We start from the raw sequence: 18,992 nt of genomic DNA, 5'->3' as shown, positions 1-18,992 counted from the left end.
GGTCCCTTCATGCCGCCTCAGGGCATGTACAATGATGGCATATGCATACAGATGCCTTATGACAAAAATTATTTGAGGCATATGTGTTGATTTTTTTCTTCCCAATGCAAACTACTACTAGTGGGCCTTATCAAAGAATAGAAAGTGACTCTCACTACACATGCACCCCTCCTCTTCACTTCAACTTTTCCAACTTTATGCACCGAATCACACTCTGTCTCTCTAAGCACCCGCCTCCTGAAGAGGATCCTGCTTCCCCATCCGAACCTACTTTTTCTGTTGTCCAGTCCTACATGGCATGTGAGGCATCACTCTGGGACTATGCATTGAACATGCCCTAATAGACCTGGAGTGTAAGAGAAATATAGTACAAGGCAAGGTAAAATAATCATACGCTATCCTACGTTTTTTAAATAACCATGTTACTCAACATCCCGCACAGACACAATGGTAGCGACTCGTTCTTGCTTCGGCCTTAAACTGCGACCTTCTGATGACCCAGAAGTATACAGGACCAATCGTAGTCCATTCGATAAGTAATCGCAGTCTATCCAATGTGAGCAGAATGAAATGATAAGCGGTTTTTAGAAAGATATTCTCTACAAGCACTGAAATCAGCGGTGCATCAAGGCTTTCAACAAGATAATTTGTAATAAGCAACAACTAGCAATAGTAACAAAGGTGCAGCAAGGTGGCTTAATCCTTTTTATAGCAGACGATGAGCCGAAAAGTTCTTTTATATAATGCAAAGTGCTCTCAAGAACACATGAGAATTATCGTCTAGTCATGTTCACCATGTTTAGTTGATTCACGTTCATTACTTTGATATGTGGGTGGACCGGTGTCTAACCGTTGTTCTTACTTGAACAAGCAACCTACTTATGATTACCCCCTCTAGCAAGCATCCACAACTACGAAATAAGAATTAATATAAATCTAACCATAGCATGAAACATATGGAACCAAATCAACCTTTTATGGAATAACGCTTAAACTAGAGTTTAAGCTTCTGTCACTTTAGCAATCCACCGTCTACTTATTACTCCACAATGCGTTCCCTTAGACCCAAATATGCTGAAGTGTCATGTACTCGACGTTCACATGATACCACTAAAGGAAGCAACAACATACATATCATCAAAATATCAAACAAATGTCAACTTCACATTATTACTTATAACAAGACTCCTCGCATGTCCTTAAAAACAAAAGTAACTACTCAAAAATTAATCTACTAAAGGACATATATATTCCAAACAATATGATATAATCTCTATAACCAAGGTAGTAGGGACGAGGAGTAAACGGAGGGAGTAGTAAATTTTTCTCCTCGTCCTGCGAGCCACCGCGCGCATGGGCGAGGGAGCGGGCGTAAGGCGTAGTAAGCAAGCTTCACCTCATCCTGCAAGCCACCACGCCCGTGGGCGGGGGAGATGACGTACTAAGCAAGCTTCTCCTCGTTCTGCGAGTTGACGGGACACATCAAAAATACTCCAGTGTATAGAGCCTTGCCTCTAAGGTAGGCCCCACATGGTTTGCCTCTTTTTTGAATATAACACGTCAAGTCACAATTTGTTTGTTCACCCGTGGTAGACGATCCTCCCTCCACCAAGTGGACAACCAGTACACGTGCCAAATTACCACGTGGGCTGTCTTTTTCGTACAGAAATGAGCTCCACCGTGTACCCGCGCGGGTGTGGTTGGAAAGAGACAGGAGTACATGCGCCATGCATGCACCTCTTCTCTTCGTGCACGTCCCCCACCTACGTGGGTGTGTGTGAGAGATACAAACTGTGTTCGTGAGTGTTTTTTGTTTTTGGGTGGGGGGTTGATTTCGTGAATTATTTGTGGGAATATGTGTCGATGACATCTCAAACAAAATTTTGCATGCAATGTGTGTGAAATGGAGGCCTATCCATAATATACATAGAGGGTCGGGCAATCCACGAGAAGAGAGGGAGGGGTCATAGCTATCGATAGAGTCGAAGAGAGGATCAAGTGGGTGGGTGCGAGATCGATGAAGAGAGCCATCGAAATTGTGTGTGTGTACAAGTCAAATATATAGGGCGACTGGCCTACCGGAACGTTAGAGGGCACACGTCAAGTTTGTGTGAGGTAGGGAGACATGACTAGAGCACTCGATGTATCGGTGTGTGCGGGGGGGAGGCGGTGGTGGGAGGGATAGGCAGAGGCCTAACTATAGAGGTAGAACGATTCATATATGTGTTGAGAAGGAGAGACCCAACTATGTCTTGAGGGAGATCGGTCGACATCCATACATAACTAAAGGACGGGAAATATGATGGGAGAGAGAGAGAGAGGAGAGAGAGAGGGATGAAGAGGGAGGGAGAGGGGTAGAGTGCTGGATGGGTGATGGAGTTGCTTCTCAAAGATGGTGGGAGAGGCCTACTAGACAAACTGAGGGTGGAACTGCAATGTTATCAATAAGAGTGGGGATGTGTTTTTATGTGTGCCTGTGCGTGATAGATCTGTTGGGACACATCCGTGGATGATGAAGGGGAACCATGTGTTTGGTAAGCAAACCTAACTAGATCGGTAGATCAATTATTGTTTGTCGGAGGAAGGGAGAGACACAACTAATGAGGTATATCGATTGACGTGTGGGTAAAAACGAGTTATAAGGACCTAGCTAGCTATATGTATAGCGAGAGATCGGTCAGTGTACGTCCATTTGTTAGAGGCAAATAAGGCCCAGCGAGACGGATAGACAGAGAGAATGGAGCTAGGAGGTGGTGCGAGAGGCCCAACTACTAGCTAGATAGGGGGAGGAGTGTGCGGTTGTGAGAGCGATGAAAAGAGGGGCGAGAGTTTACACGTGTGTCTGACCGTATGAGAGACACAAGGCAAGGACACATAAAGGAGGAGATTGAAGGTGTGTTTGTATGTTGTAGGCAGGCATCACTGGAGAGGTTTATCGATCGGTGTGTGTCGGAAAGGAGATGTGGAGACTCTGGGAGAACGACCTAAAGAAAAAAATGAATGTGCCCGGTGGATAGAATGCCGAGGAAGGGGAAGGGCGAGGAGGGCCTGTGCATGCACGAGAGAAAGTTAGTGGTAGCTACAAAGGTTAGAGGATTGTGTGGGTGTAAGAGACTAACAAAGATCATAATTTGATATGAAAGCGGATTCATATATTTGAATAGGAGATCATAGTGTTTTAAACATTGCATGCATGAATATAGCGATGATACACGTGATGTGCACATATTATACCATAATGTGATAATGCATGGCGTTTGCAACTCACAGCTAAATGCCGAACAATCTAAACCATACTATACATCAAACAATCTCACATTTTATTTGAATTTGTGATAATGTGTGGCGTTTGCAGCTTACAACTAAATACCGAACAATCTAAACAATACTATATATCGAACATTCTCATATTTTATTTGAATTTGTGGTAATGTGTGGTGTTTGCAACTCACATCTAAATACTTGTAGGCGTAGGGGGCGGGGCACCATACATAATGTGATAAACACATTATACATATGAGACATGGTTTAGATTATGAAGATCCCGGTACACCGCAGGAGGCATTCATATAGAGTCATATATTTGTTCTAGTATCGAGTTGTATTATTGAGTTGTAAGTAAATAAAAGTGTGAAGATCACCATTAATAGAGCATTGTCCCAAAAAGGCCAAAAAAAGGGGAAAGGCCAAATAAAAAAGAAAGGCAAAAAAAGGCCAAATAAAAAATATAAAAGGGGCAATGTTACTATCCTTTTACCACACTTGTGCTTCAAAGTAGCACCATGTTCTTCATATAGAGAGTCTCTTGAGTTATCACTTTCATATACTAGTGGGAATTTTCATTATAGAACTTGGCTTGTATATTTCGATGACGGGCTTCCTCAAATGCCCGAGGTCTTCATGAGCAAGCAAGTTGGATGCACACCCACTTAGTTTTCAGTCTGAGCTTTCATACACTTATAGCTCTTAGTGCATCCATTGCATGGCAATCCCTACTCTCTCACATTGATATCTACTGATGGGCATCTCCAAAGCCCGTTGATACGCCTAGTTGATGTGAGACTATCTTCTCCTTTTTGTCTTCTCCACAACCACTATTCTATTCCACCTATAGTGCTATATCCATGGCTCACGCTCATGTATTGCGTGAGGGTTGAAAATGCTGAAGCGCGTCAAAAAATATGAACCAATTGCTCGGCTTGTCATCGGGGTTGTGCATGATGTGAATATTTTGTGTGGTGAAGATGGAGCATAGCCAGACTATATGATTTTGTAGGGATAACTTTATTTGGCCTTGTTATTTTGAAAAGACATGATTGCTTTATTAGTGGGCTTGAAGTATTATTGTTTTTATGTCAAATGATAGACTATTGCTTTGAATCACTCGTGTCTTAATATTCATGCCATGATTAGATATGTGATCAAGATTATGCTAGGTAGCATTCCACATCAAAAATTATCTTTTTTATCATTTACCTACTCGAGGATGAGCAGGAATTAAGCTTGGGGATGTTGATACGTCTCCGTCGTATCTATAATTTTTGATTGTTCCATACCAATATTCTACAACTTTCATATACTTTTGGCAACTTTTTATATTATTTTTGAGACTAACATATTGATCCAGTGCCCAGTGTCAGTTCCTGTTTGTTGCATGTTTTTTGTTTCACATAATATCCATATCAAACGGAGTCCAAACGGAATAAAAACTTACGGAGATTTTTTTGGAATATATATGATTTTTGGCAAGAAAAATCCACGCAAGACGATGCTTGAGGGGCCCATGAGGCAGGGGGCGCGCCCCTGACCCTCGTGGCCACCCTGTAAGGCGGTTGATGCCCATATTTCTTCGCAATAAAGCTAATATCCGGATAGAGATCGTGTTAAAATTTCAGCCCAATCGGAGTTACGGATCTCCGGTAATGTAAGAAACGGTGAAAGGGCAGAATCTGAGAATGCAGAAACAGAGAGAGACAGAGAGACAGATCCAATCTTGGAGGGGCTCTCGCCCCTCCCACGCCATGGAGACCAAGGACCAGAGAGGAAACCCTTCTCCGATCTAGGGAGGAGGCCAAGGAAGAAGAATAAGGAGGGGGGCACTCTCCCCCTCGCTTCCGGTGGCACCGGAGTGCCACCGGGGGCCATCATCATCACCGCAATCTTCGCCAACAACTTCACCGCCATCATCACCAACTCTTCCCCCCTCTTTGCAGCGGTGTAACCCCTCTTTTACCCACTGTAATCTCTACTTAAACATGGTGCTCAACGCTATATATTATTTCCCAATGATGTATGGCTATCCTATGATGTTTGAGTAGATCCCTTTTGTCCTATGGGTTATTTGATGATCGTGATTGGTTTGAGTTGCATGTTTTATTATTGGTGCTGTCCTATGGTGCTCTCCGTGTCGAGCAAGTGTGAGGGATTCCCGCTGTAGGGTGTTGCAAAACATTCATGATTCGCTTATAGTGGGTTGCGTGAGTGACTGAAACACAAACCCGAGTAAGGGGGTTGTTGCGTATGGGATAAAGAGGACTTGATGCTTTAATGCTATGGTAGGGTTTTACCTTAATGATCTTTAGTAGTTGCGGATGCTTGCTAGAGTTCCAATTATAAGTGCATATGATCCAAGTAGAGAAAGTATGTTAGCTTAGGCCTCTCCCTCATATAAAATTGCAATAATGATTACCGGTCTAGTTATCGATTGCCTAGGGACAAATAACTTTCTCGTAACAACAAGCTCTCTACTAAAACTAATTTAGTTGTGTCTTTATCTAAATAGCCCCTACTTTTTATTTACTTGCTCTTTATTATCTTGCAAACCTATCCAAAAACACCTACAAAGTACTTCTAGTTTCATACTTGTTCTAGGTAAAGCGAACGTTAAGCGTGCGTAGAGTTGTATCGGTGGTCGATAGAACTTGAGGGAATATTTGTTCTGCCTTTAGCTCCTCGTTGGGTTCGACACTCTTACTTATCGAAAACTGTTCGATCCCCTATACTTGTGGGTTATCAAGAGCATCTTTATAATCACCCAGTTACGTTGTGACGTTTGATAGCACAGAAGGTGTTCCTCCGGTATTCGGGAGTTGCATGATCTCATAGTCAGAGGAATATGTATAAGTCATGAAGAAAGCAATAGGAATAAAACTTAACAATCATTACGCTAAGCTAACAGATGGGTCTTGTCCATCACATCATTCTACTAATGATGTGATCCCGTTCATCAAATGACAACTCATGTCTATGGTGGAAACTTAACCATCTTTGATTAACGAGCTAGTCTAGTAGAGGCATACTAGGGACACTTTGTTTTGTCTATTTATCAACACATGTATCAAGTTTCTGGTTAATACAATTCTAGCATGAATAATAAACGTTTATCATGATATAAGGAAATATAAATAAAAACTTTATTATTGCCTCCAGGGCATATTTCCTTTAGTCTAGGCTGTCGGTTGAGTTGGCGTGCAGAATGACGCTGCCGAAATCAAAAAGCTGGCCAATGACGAAGATGTCACCAAAGTTGATGTCGCAGTTGATCTGCAAGCGAGCCATTGATCCTTGTTGACCACACGACGGGACCTGTATGGGCCACCAATGTCAGTACAAAAACTGACAAATCTTGGGTAGGGGGTCCCGAGTTGTGGATCTCGGGTCGATGGTGAACATGAGACAAAGGGCACGATGTTTACCCAAGTTCAGTCCCTCTCGTAGAGGTAAAACCCTTCGTCCTGCTTGATTATATTGACGATGGAGTATTGAGTACACGATGATCTACCTCGAGATCGTATGTTGTGTTCTTAACCTTAAGACTAGTAATTGTGATTGTGTCTTTGTGGACTATCCCCATGGTTTATATAGGCACCGGGGGGGGGGGGTATCTAGGGTTAGTCATGGTCGGTTACTGTTGGGGATATGACTATCAGGTATGACCCGCCCAGGAGGGGCCGGGTCAACCACAATGACGGTTCATCATAGAATCCCAAGAGTATACCAGACGACGGTTCATAGATAGGCCGGCAAGAGGCCCAAGCCCAGAGACGGCTTAAGGCCCGTAAGTGTAAACCGCCATGTATGAGTAGACTTGTAATATAAGGCGTGTAAGGTACGTCACCGAGCCCGACACGTTGTATGAGCCGGCCAGGACTTTGTAGGCCGCAGGGCGTCAACCCGTGTATATAAGGGGACGACCCGGCAGTGGCTTAGGGCAAGAAACATCAAATCGAGAGCCAGGCAAAGTGTGTTTGCTCCCAGGTAATCGAAAATCCTAGCAATACCACCTCAACTGGAGTAGGCCTTTACCTTCACCACAAGGGGCCGAACCTGTATAAACTCTCCATGTCCTTTGTCCCGTTCTAACCCCTTTAAGCTAACCTTGTCGCAATGGCTCCACAACTAAGTCCTTCCATGAGGACATCTGCCGTGAAACTTCCACGACAGTTGGCGCCCACCGTGGGGCTCGCGCATGGTGGTTTCGAGTTCTTAAATGGCAGCTTTGAAGGGCTCAAGGGATACGCTATGGGCCGGATGACCAAGAGTCGTCGCAGCAAGCTCTACATCGACGATGCAGGCTGGGGCCCCGAGGCCGGCTCAATTGAGTACGGGTACCGAGTCCCTGCTACCTCTTGAGCACTTGCGTTGGTTTTCCCTTGAAGAGGAAAGGGTGGTGCAGCAAAGTAGTGTAAGTATTTCCCTCAGTTTTTGAGAACCAAGGTATCAATCCAGTAGGAGGCTACGCGCGAGTCCCTCGCACCTGCACAAAACAAATAAATCCTCGCAACCAACGCGATAAGGGGTTGTCAATCCCTACACGGTCACTTACGGGAGTGAGATTTGATAGATATGATAAGATAATTTTTTTGGTATTTTTATGATAAAGATGCAAAGTAAAATAAAAGGCAATGAAATAACTAAGATTAATATGATGAAGATAGACCCGGGGGCCATAGGTTTCACTAGTGGCTTCTCTCAAGAGCATAGGTATTTTACGGTGGGTGAACAAATTACTGTTGAGCAATTGACAGCATGGAGCATAGTTATGAGAATATCTAGGTATGATCATGTATATAGGCATCATGTCCAAGACAAGTAGACCGACTCCTACCTGCATCTACTACTATTACTCCACACATCGACCGCTATCCAGCATGCATCTAGAGTATTAAGTTCATAAGAACAGAGTAACGCTTTAAGCAAGAAGACATGATGTAGAGGGATAAACTCATGCAATATGATGAAAACCCCATCTTGTTATCCTCGATGGCAACAATACAATACGTGCCTTGCTGCCCCTACTGTCATTAGGAAAGGACACCGCAAGATTGAACCCAAAGCTAAGCACTTCTCCCATTGCAAGAAAGACCAATCTAGTAGGCCAAACCAAACTGATAATTCGAAGAGACTTGCAAAGATAACCAATCAAACATAAAAGAATTCAGAGACGATTCAAATATTGTTCATAGATAAACTTGATCATAAACCCACAATTCATCGATCTCAACAAACGCACTGCAAAAAGAGATTACATCGAAGATCTCCACAAGAGAGGGGGAGAACTTTGTATTGAGATCCAAAAAGAGAGAAGAAGCCATCTAGCTAATAACTATGGACCCGTAGGTCTGAGGTAAACTACTCACACTTCATCGGAGAGGCTATGGTGTTGATGTAGAAGACCTCCATGATCGATGCCCCCTCCGACGGAGCTCCGGAACAGGCCCCAAGATGGAATCTCGTGGATACAGAAAGTTACGGCGGTGGAATTAGGGTTTTGGCTCCTGTTCTGATCGTTTGGGGGTACATAGGTATATATAGGAGGAAGAAGTATGTCGGTGGAGCAACAGGGGGCCCACGAGGGTGGAGGGCGCGCCTGGGGGGGGGGGGTAGGCACGCCCCCTACCTCGTGGCATCCCTGTTGGTTGCTTGACGTAGGGTCCAAGTCTCCTGGATCATGTTTGGCGAGAAAAGCATGTTCCCGAAGGTTTCATTCTGTTTGGACTCCGTGTGATATTCCTTTTCTTCGAAACCCTAAAATAGGCAAAAAAATAGCAATTCTGGGCTGGGCCTCCCGTTAATAGGTTAGTCCCAAAAATAATATAGAAGTGGAAAATAAAGCCCAATAATGTCCAAAACAGTAGATAATATAGCATGGAGCAATAAAAAATTATAGATACGTTGGAGACGTATCAGTCCCCTTCGGCGGAATCCACGTCTTCATCGGCAAGATCGGCGAGCCGGGCCCTGAGCCGGACATCTGCACCGACGTCATCGAGAAGGCTCAGCGTGCACGGCCTGCCCCGGCTCAGTCAGCCGTAAGGCATGTCTTCGTTGGGTTCACCCATGGGGCTGAGTTGGAAGGCTCTGTCTCTGGCGGTGAGACGGAGATCTGCTCTGATGGTGAGTTCACGGGCGAGACCAATTCAATGTATCAGTTGCTGGATGGAAGGCTTGGGGGCTGGTCCGATGGCGATAGTATTTCGGACCCCCGTGAGCCACCAAACACGGTGGCGATCTTCATGGGTGGCACACAGCCGGTTCTTGGCTCGATGGCTGCTCCGGCTATAACTTCTAGTGTAGCTGCGGTCACGGCAGCTGGGGTGGGCGGTTCAGCTCGCCTGCCGGCTCAAGTATTAACAGATCTATTGGATACTCTGGCGACTCTGATGGAGGTTGAGGTAACCCCAGAAAACCAGGAGCAACAGAAGGTAGAAGTGGCTAAATTACATGATGGAATAGCACAAGCTAAGGCAGACTTACCAGCAGAGAACGCTAGGATGGCCGCAAAACAAGCAGTTTTGGACGCCCAAGCACAATGGATTCAAGCAGATTCATATTGGCTTAGGGTAGATCAGAACACATCACACGAAGTCTTAAGAAGGAAGCAACGGAGTCGTTTGCCCTTGGTTTATGAGTTGAGGGAGTCCTCGATTGGGGGGTCTCCGGACAGCCGGACTATATCCTTTGGCCGGACTGTTGGACTATGAAGATACGAGATTGAAGACTTCGTCCCGTGTCCGGATGGGACTCTACTTGGCATGGAAGGCAAGCTAGGCAATACGGATATGTATATCTCCTTTGTAACCGACCTTGTGTAACCCTAGCCCCCTCCGGTGTCTATATAAACCGGAGGGTTTTAGTCGATAGGACAACATACAATCATACCATAGGCTAGCTTCTAGGGTTTATCCTCTTTGATCTCGTGGTAGATCAACTCTTGTAATACTCATATCATCAAGAACAATCAAGCAGGACATAGGGTATTACCTCCATCAAGAGGGCCCGAACCTGGGTAAACATCGTGTCCCCTGCCTCCTGTTACCATCCGCCTTAGACGCACAGTTCGGGACCCTCTACCCGAGATCCGCCGGTTTTGACACCGACATTGGTGCTTTCATTGAGAGTTCCACTGTGTCGTCACCATAAGGCTTGATGGCTCCTTCGACATCGCTAGCGATGCGGTCCTGGGTGAGGCTTTCCTCCTCGGACAGATCTTCGTATTCTGCGGCTTCTCACTGCGGGTCAATTTGCTTGGCCATCTGGAGCAGATCGAAAGCTACGCCCCTGGCCATCAGGTCAGATTTGGAAACTTGAACTATACGACCGACATCCGCGGAGACTTGATCTTCGACGGATTCGAGCCCATGCCGGACGCGCCGCACAGTCGTGACGAGCAAGACGTAACTCTGCCATCGGACATTGTTCGGGAGATCGCATCCGCAGCTACTCCGGCCGTTAATCCGAAGCAAATCGCGCCATCCGAGAGCGAAGGGATAGACCCCGCCATGGAGGCCGCACTCTTAGTGGCGATAGAGCCAGATACTGACTTCACCCCTTTCGAGAGCCGCGTCGCCGAACCACTGGATTTATCCCCGGCCACGGACTCCGAGCCGCCTACATCCATGCCTGTCGAATCTGACGGGGCGGCAATCATGGAGTTCACCTCCGCGGATATCTTTCAGCACTCATCTTTTGGAGATGTGCTAAATTCATTAAGGTCTCTCTCCCTGTCAGGAGAACCTTGGCCGAACTACGTCCGGCTAGAATGGGATGCGGACGACGAAGAAATTCGCTGCCCACCCACCACCCACTAAGTAGCCACTGTCGACGACTTAATTGACATGCTCGACTTCGACTCCGAAGACATCGATGGTATGGACGACGATGCAGGAGACGAACAGGAGCCACCGCCCACAGGGCGCTGGACCACCACTTCAACACATGACGTATACATGGTGGATACACCCAGAGAGGGCAATGGCAAAGAGATAGCGGAGGATGCCCCCTCCAAGCAACCCAGGCGCCGACGTAGCGGTGCCGCTCTAAGTCCCGCCATAGCAAAAACAGCGATAACAACGCAAGAGGAAATAACAATCCAGTCGACTCTAGAAGAAACGACAACTGTACCACCCCGGTGCCAGAGCACGATCAAGATGAAAACTGCAAACATAGTACGGATCTGACGTCCGACCACGCCGCCGCCAAGGATAAGCCTCATCAAACCCCGTCTGGGGAAGACAACAGTCCAGACGAAGATGCACACATCATCCCAGAAACGCACTTGGAGCAAGAAAACCTCCGCAGAAGGCTTATTGCCACCGCGAGGAGCCTGAAAAAACAGAAGCAAAGGCTCAAGGTCACACAAGATACGCTTAACAGCAAGTGGAACAAAGTAACAAAGTATGGTGGAAGTTACCATAAAAATAGCTATCCAAAGCGCAAGCTATTACCGGAATTCGACGATGAGGCCTTAGAGCCCATACAGCCGAAGAGTGATACGGCCAACCGGCCGGATCCACCACCTTGTGAACGTGATAGAGCGGCTAACAAAGTCGCGCATAAGTCAACACACGATCTACGTGAGAACTTGCGTCAAAAATCCGGCACGACCAGATCTATCTATGGATCTAGGAAGCGCGCTACGGTACAAAACCAACACCGAATACTACAACCGTCTGAACACCATGGCGTATCCCAATACAGGGGTGCCGCACACCCCTTATGTTTCACTGATGAGGTGCTGGATCACGAACTCCCAGAGGGATTCAAACCAGTGAACATAGAGGCGTACGATGGAACCACAAACCCTGGAGTCTGGATAGAGGACTTCATCCTCCATATTCATATGGCTCGTGGAGATGATCTCCATGCCATTAAATACTTGCCCCTCAAGCTTAAAGGGACAACTCGGCACTGGCTGAAAAGCCTCCCCAAAAACTCAATTGGAAGTTGGGAGGAGCTCGAGGACGCTTTTCGGGCCAATTTTCAAGGGACTTATGTCCGACCTCCGGATGCAGACAATTTAAGTCATATAATCCAACCGTCCAGAGAGTCCGCCCGAAAGCTTTGGAATAGGTTCCTCACCAAGAAGAACCAAATCATCGACTGTCCGGACGCCGAAGCCTTAGCAGCTTTTAAACATAGCATCCGAGACGAATGGCTCGCCAGACACCTCGGTCAAGAAAAACCGAGAACAATGGCAGCCCTAACAAGCCTCATGACCCGCTTTTGTGCGGGCGAGGACAGCTGGTTGGCCCGTAGCAGCACCAGCGACCCAAGCACATCCGACGTCAGGGATGGCAATGGTAAACCACGATGCAACAAAAACAAGCATCGAAATAAAGAAGGTATCCCAGATAACACGGCGGTAAACGCCAGATTCAGGGGCTCCCGACCAGGTCACCGGAAAAAGCCTTTCAAAGGCAGCAGGGAAGGACAATCTGGCCTAAAAAAAATTCTTGACAAACTCTATCAGATTCACGGCACCCCAGACAAACCTGCAAATCATACCCACAGAGAATGTTGGGTCTTCAAGCAGGCTGGTAAGCTAAACGCCGAACACAAAGGGGAAGAGACACCAAGCGAAGACGAGGATGAGCCTCGCCAGCAAAGCGCCGGAGGACAAAAAAAAGTTCCCACCAGAGGTTAAAACAGTAAACGTGATCCATGTGACAAAGAGGAGAAGCAAGCATGCACTCCGAGGCACACGCGCCATAGAGCCCGTCACCCCTAGGTTCAACCCCTGGTTGGCCTGCCCGATCACTTTTGATCGCAGGGATCACGAGACAAATATCCGGCACGAAGAACTGATGGCCTTGGTGTTAGACCCAATAATAAATGGGTACCATTTCACACGAGTCCTCATGGACGGCGGCAATGATCTAAATCTGATATATCAGGACACAGTCCACAAAATGGGGATAGACTCGACACAAATAAGTCACCGTAATACTACCTTCAAGGGAGTAATACCAGGCCAAGAGGCCCGCTGTACGGGATCTCTACTACTAGAGGTGGTATTCGGTTCTCCCGATAACTTCCGAAGCGAAAGGTTAACTTTTCACATCGCCCCATTCCGAAGTGGCTATCAAGCACTACTCGGAAGAACGACTTTCGCTCGTTTTAACGCAATACCACATTATGCTTTTCTCAAGCTTAAGATGCCTAATCCACGTGGCATCATCTCAGTTAGCAGAAATACCAAACGTTTCCCACGTACGGAAGAGGATGCGGCAGCTCTAGCAGCCGCAAACTAGACGACCTCACCAACCAAAAAATGGCAGTTCGTCAAGACCACGGACACGGTTTAATGAATCCGGCGTTCCATCATATCTACATGAGATTGGTTTGATGATCAAACCCTCATAAACGATACCAGGGGCTTCCCGCGTGTAATCAGGGCCAGCCCGGCTCAACTTGGCTTCTCTTGAATTTTGATAGTTCATTGATAATAACCAACTCTTCTTTTTGGCACGGCAACTTTCACCTAAGTTCTTTCCTTTTGCAGATGACAACCGTGCTACACCCGTCCAGGACACGGCACAACAGAGACACAGGCGCAGACGTGCAGCAGGGACCTGCCCAAAGGTTTCTTTTTAGATTAAGACCATGCGTAAACCTTTTTTACTGTCTCTTGTTGCTCATATCCTCCGGATACTCCACACAACCGACAAGGATGCTGGCGTTATTGGCATGTTGCCACACCAGGATTTTGCACGTACCCGAACACATGGGGTTTCTTATTAAGGACATTATTTAGCCCGGTATATGTTATAAAGACCGAACACCTTAGGGAGTGTTCGGCGTCGCGAGTTAGGCCCTATATGCATCAGCTCTGAATCATGTCTTTGGTTAAATGTTGGGTTTGCCCGGCTCTCACGTTTTGGTACCTTACGCTCCGTTATATTGGCTAAGGTAGCACTGGGAGAACTACTGCGATTGTGCCCTGGTTCATCCGGATGAGCACCTCAATAGAGAAAGCCGAAAACTGACTGTCATGATATAGCGAGAGACTGGTCAACCACTCGATGACTCATAGGAATCTTCGAGATTCCTCCGCATTAACAAAGGGCCGTTTCTCGGTCATGTACGTGTGCGTCCCGTATTTGAACGAGCGCAGAAGTACCGAGGGCTATATAGTAGCCCCACTGTCAAACTCCTATGGCTAAGTGAAAGTGTTAAAGCAATATAGTCCGATTGCCTCGTTCGCTGCGCTATCACCTCCTTAACGGACCAAGACGTTGGATCAAGTGTGGATATGCATTTTTTGCGAACACCCCCGCATTATATGCGTGGGGGCGGAAGTCGACGACTGCAAATTTTCAGGTTATATACATATATACATAAATGGCCGCACAGGAGGCATCATAGTACTTTCGGGCAAAAGTATAAATACGGCTTGATAATTCAACAAAACATTGTTTTTACAATGGGAATACATGTCACTAGAACATAATATTCTTCGAGCACTGAGCCTCTATCGAACGAGCACCTTCAAGAACTTCTTCAAAGTAGTGCTCGACAACCACTCGGCCTACGGCCGAACCCTGTGTCGCAACAGTGGTGGCCTCCATCTCCGCCCAGTATGTCTTGCCACGGGCAAAGGCCATCCGCGCACCCTCTGTGAACGCCGATCTCTTTACAGCATTGATGCATGGCACAACACCAAGGAATTGTTGCACTACACTAAAGTAGCTATTCGGCCTTGGCCCTCCCGGGCACAGGTGATCCACAACGGACCTCATGGCAAGTCCGGACAACCTATGGAGCTTGTCCCACTCGGCCAATCGCTCATTCAACAGCAGCGGACGGACTGGAGCGTGAAACTGTGACCAGAACAACTTTTCCACTTCGGGACCTTTGTGATCCTTGAAGTACTCGGCCGCATCAGTAGAACTTGCAGCCAAATCCATGTAGGCGTCCGCAGAACTCCATAGCCGGTCCAGAGGAGCATACTTCGGATCTCCGAACTTAGTCCGCAACAAGAAGGGCTTCCCAGACACGATATCTGCAGCTTGATTCAGCTCCTCCTTCGTCGCTCTAATTTTGGAGCGGGCTTCCTTGGCAGCCACCAGGGCCTTCTCCAGGTCCATCGCCTTCGCCCGGTTTTCTTCTTCAAGAAGCTGGTAACGGTCAGCGACATCTTTTAACTCTACAACCATCTTGGCTATTTTTCCTTGCTCTCACAATGCGCAGCCTGTTCGGCCCTTAACTCTTTGGCCGCCTTTAGAGCGGCCGCATTGCTACTCCTTGCTTGCTCCTTGGCTCGGGCAAGCTCCGCCCGAAGGGTCTCCACGGTGGCAGCTCCATCTGCAGTCACAACATATTAAAGATACTGGCATCATGCTACTCTTATTATGTGACGATCACCAGAGAAATCACTCACACTGTGCCTCATCAAGCCACTTGTTGACAAGCACGATGTCGGCATCTACTGCATCAAGTTGCCGCTTTAGCTTGGCAAACCCATCAGTCCGGCTAGCCACCGGAGCTTCAGCCACCTGCACATAAAGGCGGTCTAGTTATTACCTGGGACTATGATCCTCTGTTTGCCGCCGTTTTCGATGGCAACCAGAGTCTCAGGGGCTACTATCTGCATATGGCACACCTAACGTGTGTAGTACTGTTAAAAACATACATTATTTCACGTACCTCAAAGCCTTTCAGCAGACTCATAAAGGCTTCATGCAAACCGCTTTCAGCGGATGAAATCCTTTCAATTACCTTACCCATTAGCGTATGATGCGCTTCCGAGACGGCCGCTTGCCCCAGAGGATCCTTCAGCGCGTCCGACCGCACTCTGTACGGACCCTTGCTATCGCCCTCCTTAGGAGCCGGATACTGGGCATCCCGGGTAGCCAAAGGGTTATCCTCTGGCCTTAGTGGATCTGGAGATACCCTTCGTGACGACACTTCAAGGTCGGCCGCTTCATGAGACGGGGTGTTGGGGGGAGGCATTTCGCTCTCCATCATCTCCGGAAGAAGATCCCCTGAAGACGAACTCTGTCGAGAGGGGCTACGATCCGGACTACAATTTATAAGCACTGGTTATTGTCTACAGAAGTAAGGTAGGATATTTCCACTATTAAGTACTTTTCGACTACTTACAGCTCGGTAAAGGGCTGATCCCCGCACGGACGTTGTGCGGCAAGAATACCCTCCGAGGCAGGACCCTCTAATGAAGATTTCTTCTCCCATTTGGGAACCTTAGTTTCTGGATCTTCAGAGGTAGTCCTCTTCCTTCCCCGGGGAGCGAGAATGTCAGATTCTTCCCTTTGGTTGTCCTCCCTCGTGGAGGCGCTCATTCCCCCGGTTGGAATGAGTAGCGAGTGAGGCCCACTTTCGCCCTCTCTATTCCCCCCTCATCTTCCTTTGAGGGCACTAGATAAGGCTCCGGCTCGAGCATCTTGTCCAGTACCGGATTGTCCAAGCCCTCAGGAAGGGGGGCCGAACACCTGATCATCATCGCCTTTGCTATCCAGTCCTGGTCAAAGAGCAACTCTTTAGAATGATGCCATGATAAATAAAAGGACAACAGGTTCGGCATGGGATTACTTACTTGGGCAGCGGGGCGGTTGCAGCTCAGGCCCACGTCCTCGGTGGTGTCCAGACACTCTATTCGGGGTCCGAAGAACGATTTGTACATCTCTTCGTGCGTCATACCGAGGAAATGCTGAATAGGTCGCGGTCCTTCCGGGTTGAATTCCCACATGCGGAGGGGCCGGCGTTTGCAAGGCTGGACTCGACGAACTAGCATAACTTGAATTACCATAACCAGACTGAAATCTCTCTCAAAGAGATCTCGGATACGGCTTTGCAGTATTGGCACGTCCTTAGCTGGACCCCAGCTCAGCCCCCTACTGATCCATGACATCAATTGTGGTGGGGGGCCCGAGCGAAAGGTGGGGGCAGCTACCCACTTAGCACTTCGGGGAGCTGTGATGTAAAACCACTCCCGCTGCCACAATCCGGACACCTCTGGGAAAGAACCATCTGGCCATGGGGCGTCAGTGATTTTGCTTATTAAAGCACCTCCGCACGCTGCGTGTTGCCCTGCGATCATCTTCGGCTTCACATCGAAGGTCTTGAGCCACAGGCCGAAGTGAGGGGTAATGCGGAGGAAGGCCTCACATACAACAATAAATGACGAGATGTGAAGAAGGGAATCCGGGGCTAGATCGTGAAAATCCAGCCCATAATAGAACATAAGACCCCTAACAAAGGGATCCAGAGCGAGGCCTAGTCCTTGGAGGAAGTGGGAGATGAACACAACGCTCTCGTTGGGTTCGGGAGTAGGGACGACCTGCCCTCGGGCGGGCAGCCTATGCAAAATTTCGGCGGTCAGATATCTGGCCTCTCTCAACTTCTTGATGTCCTCCTCTGTGACGGAGGAAGGCATCCACCGACCTTGAAGGTTGGACCTGGACATAGTTGAAGGTCCGAAGCACCTGACCTGAGCTTTGGGTGTTAGAACTCGAGGAGGGGGAAGGATTCGATTGAGCGCGGGAGGAAAAAAAGAAAAAGCCTTGTCCCCTTTATAAAGAGGGTGAATATCAGGCGTCCTCCTCGTGGCCGTTTGGGACTTACCTAAGATTTAGGAGTCATACCAGCAGGCACGGTTGGGTTACCCACGTTTGTATTGATGAGAATCCCGTGATAAGGGGGACACGATCTCTGCTTTGACAAGACGTGTCAAGAAAACCGCCTCGCATTATGTGTGGAGCTGGTTAAGAAAAATGGTTCGAATAATGACCGGGCCATGGCGTGATGTCATGCTGTCAAAACGTGTCAGCAGATTAGATTTGTGGAAATATTATTATCTCTACGGTGGTATGTGGAACTTATTTTGCAGGGTCGCACACTATCCTTGTATTTCAAACTCTTCCATGGTGTATTCGGAGGAGGAACCCGCCTTGCAAAGCCGAACACAATACTGCGCACCGGACTCATCGTCATTGAAGCCTGGTTCAGGGGCTACTGAGGGAGTCCTGGATTGGGGAGTCTCCGGACAGCCGGACTATATCCTTTGGCCGGACTGTTGGACTATGAAGATACGAGATTGAAGACTTCGTCCCGTGTCCAGATGGGACTCTACTTGGCGTGGAAGGCAAGCTAGGCAATACGGATATGTATATCTCCTCCTTTGTAACCGACCTTGTGTAACCCTAGCCTCCTCGGGTGTCTATATAAACCGGAGGGTTTTAGTCCATAGGACAACATACAATCATACCATAGGCTAGCTTCTAGGGTTTAGCCTCTTTGATCCCGTGGTAGATCAACTCTTGTAATACTCATATCATCAAGAACAATCAAGCAGGACGTAGGGTATTACCTCCATCAAGAGGGCCTGAACCTGGGTAAACATCGTGTCCCCTACCTCCTGTTACGATTCGGCTTAGACGCACAGTTCGGGACCCCCTACCCGAGATCCGCCGGTTTTGACACCGACATGAGTCAAGGGACCTCTCACTGGTAGAAAAAGGGCCCGTTGTCCCGGTTCGTAGGGGCCTTTTATCCCGGTTCTGGAACCGGGACTAAAGGGTCGGTACTAATGCCCTGTCCCTTTAGTCCCGGTTCAATCCAGAACCGGGACAGATGGGCCTCCACGTGGCCTGTGCGCGGAGCCCAGGCAGGAGACCCTTTGGTCCCGGTTGGTGGCACCAACCGGGACCAATAGGCATCCACGCGCTAGCATTTCTGTGGTTGGGGTTTTTGTT

This window comes from Triticum dicoccoides, chromosome 3A, assembly GCF_002162155.2.
Source record: "Triticum dicoccoides isolate Atlit2015 ecotype Zavitan chromosome 3A, WEW_v2.0, whole genome shotgun sequence".
Taxonomy (NCBI): domain Eukaryota; kingdom Viridiplantae; phylum Streptophyta; class Magnoliopsida; order Poales; family Poaceae; genus Triticum; species Triticum dicoccoides.
This window is presented reverse-complemented; position numbering follows the sequence as displayed.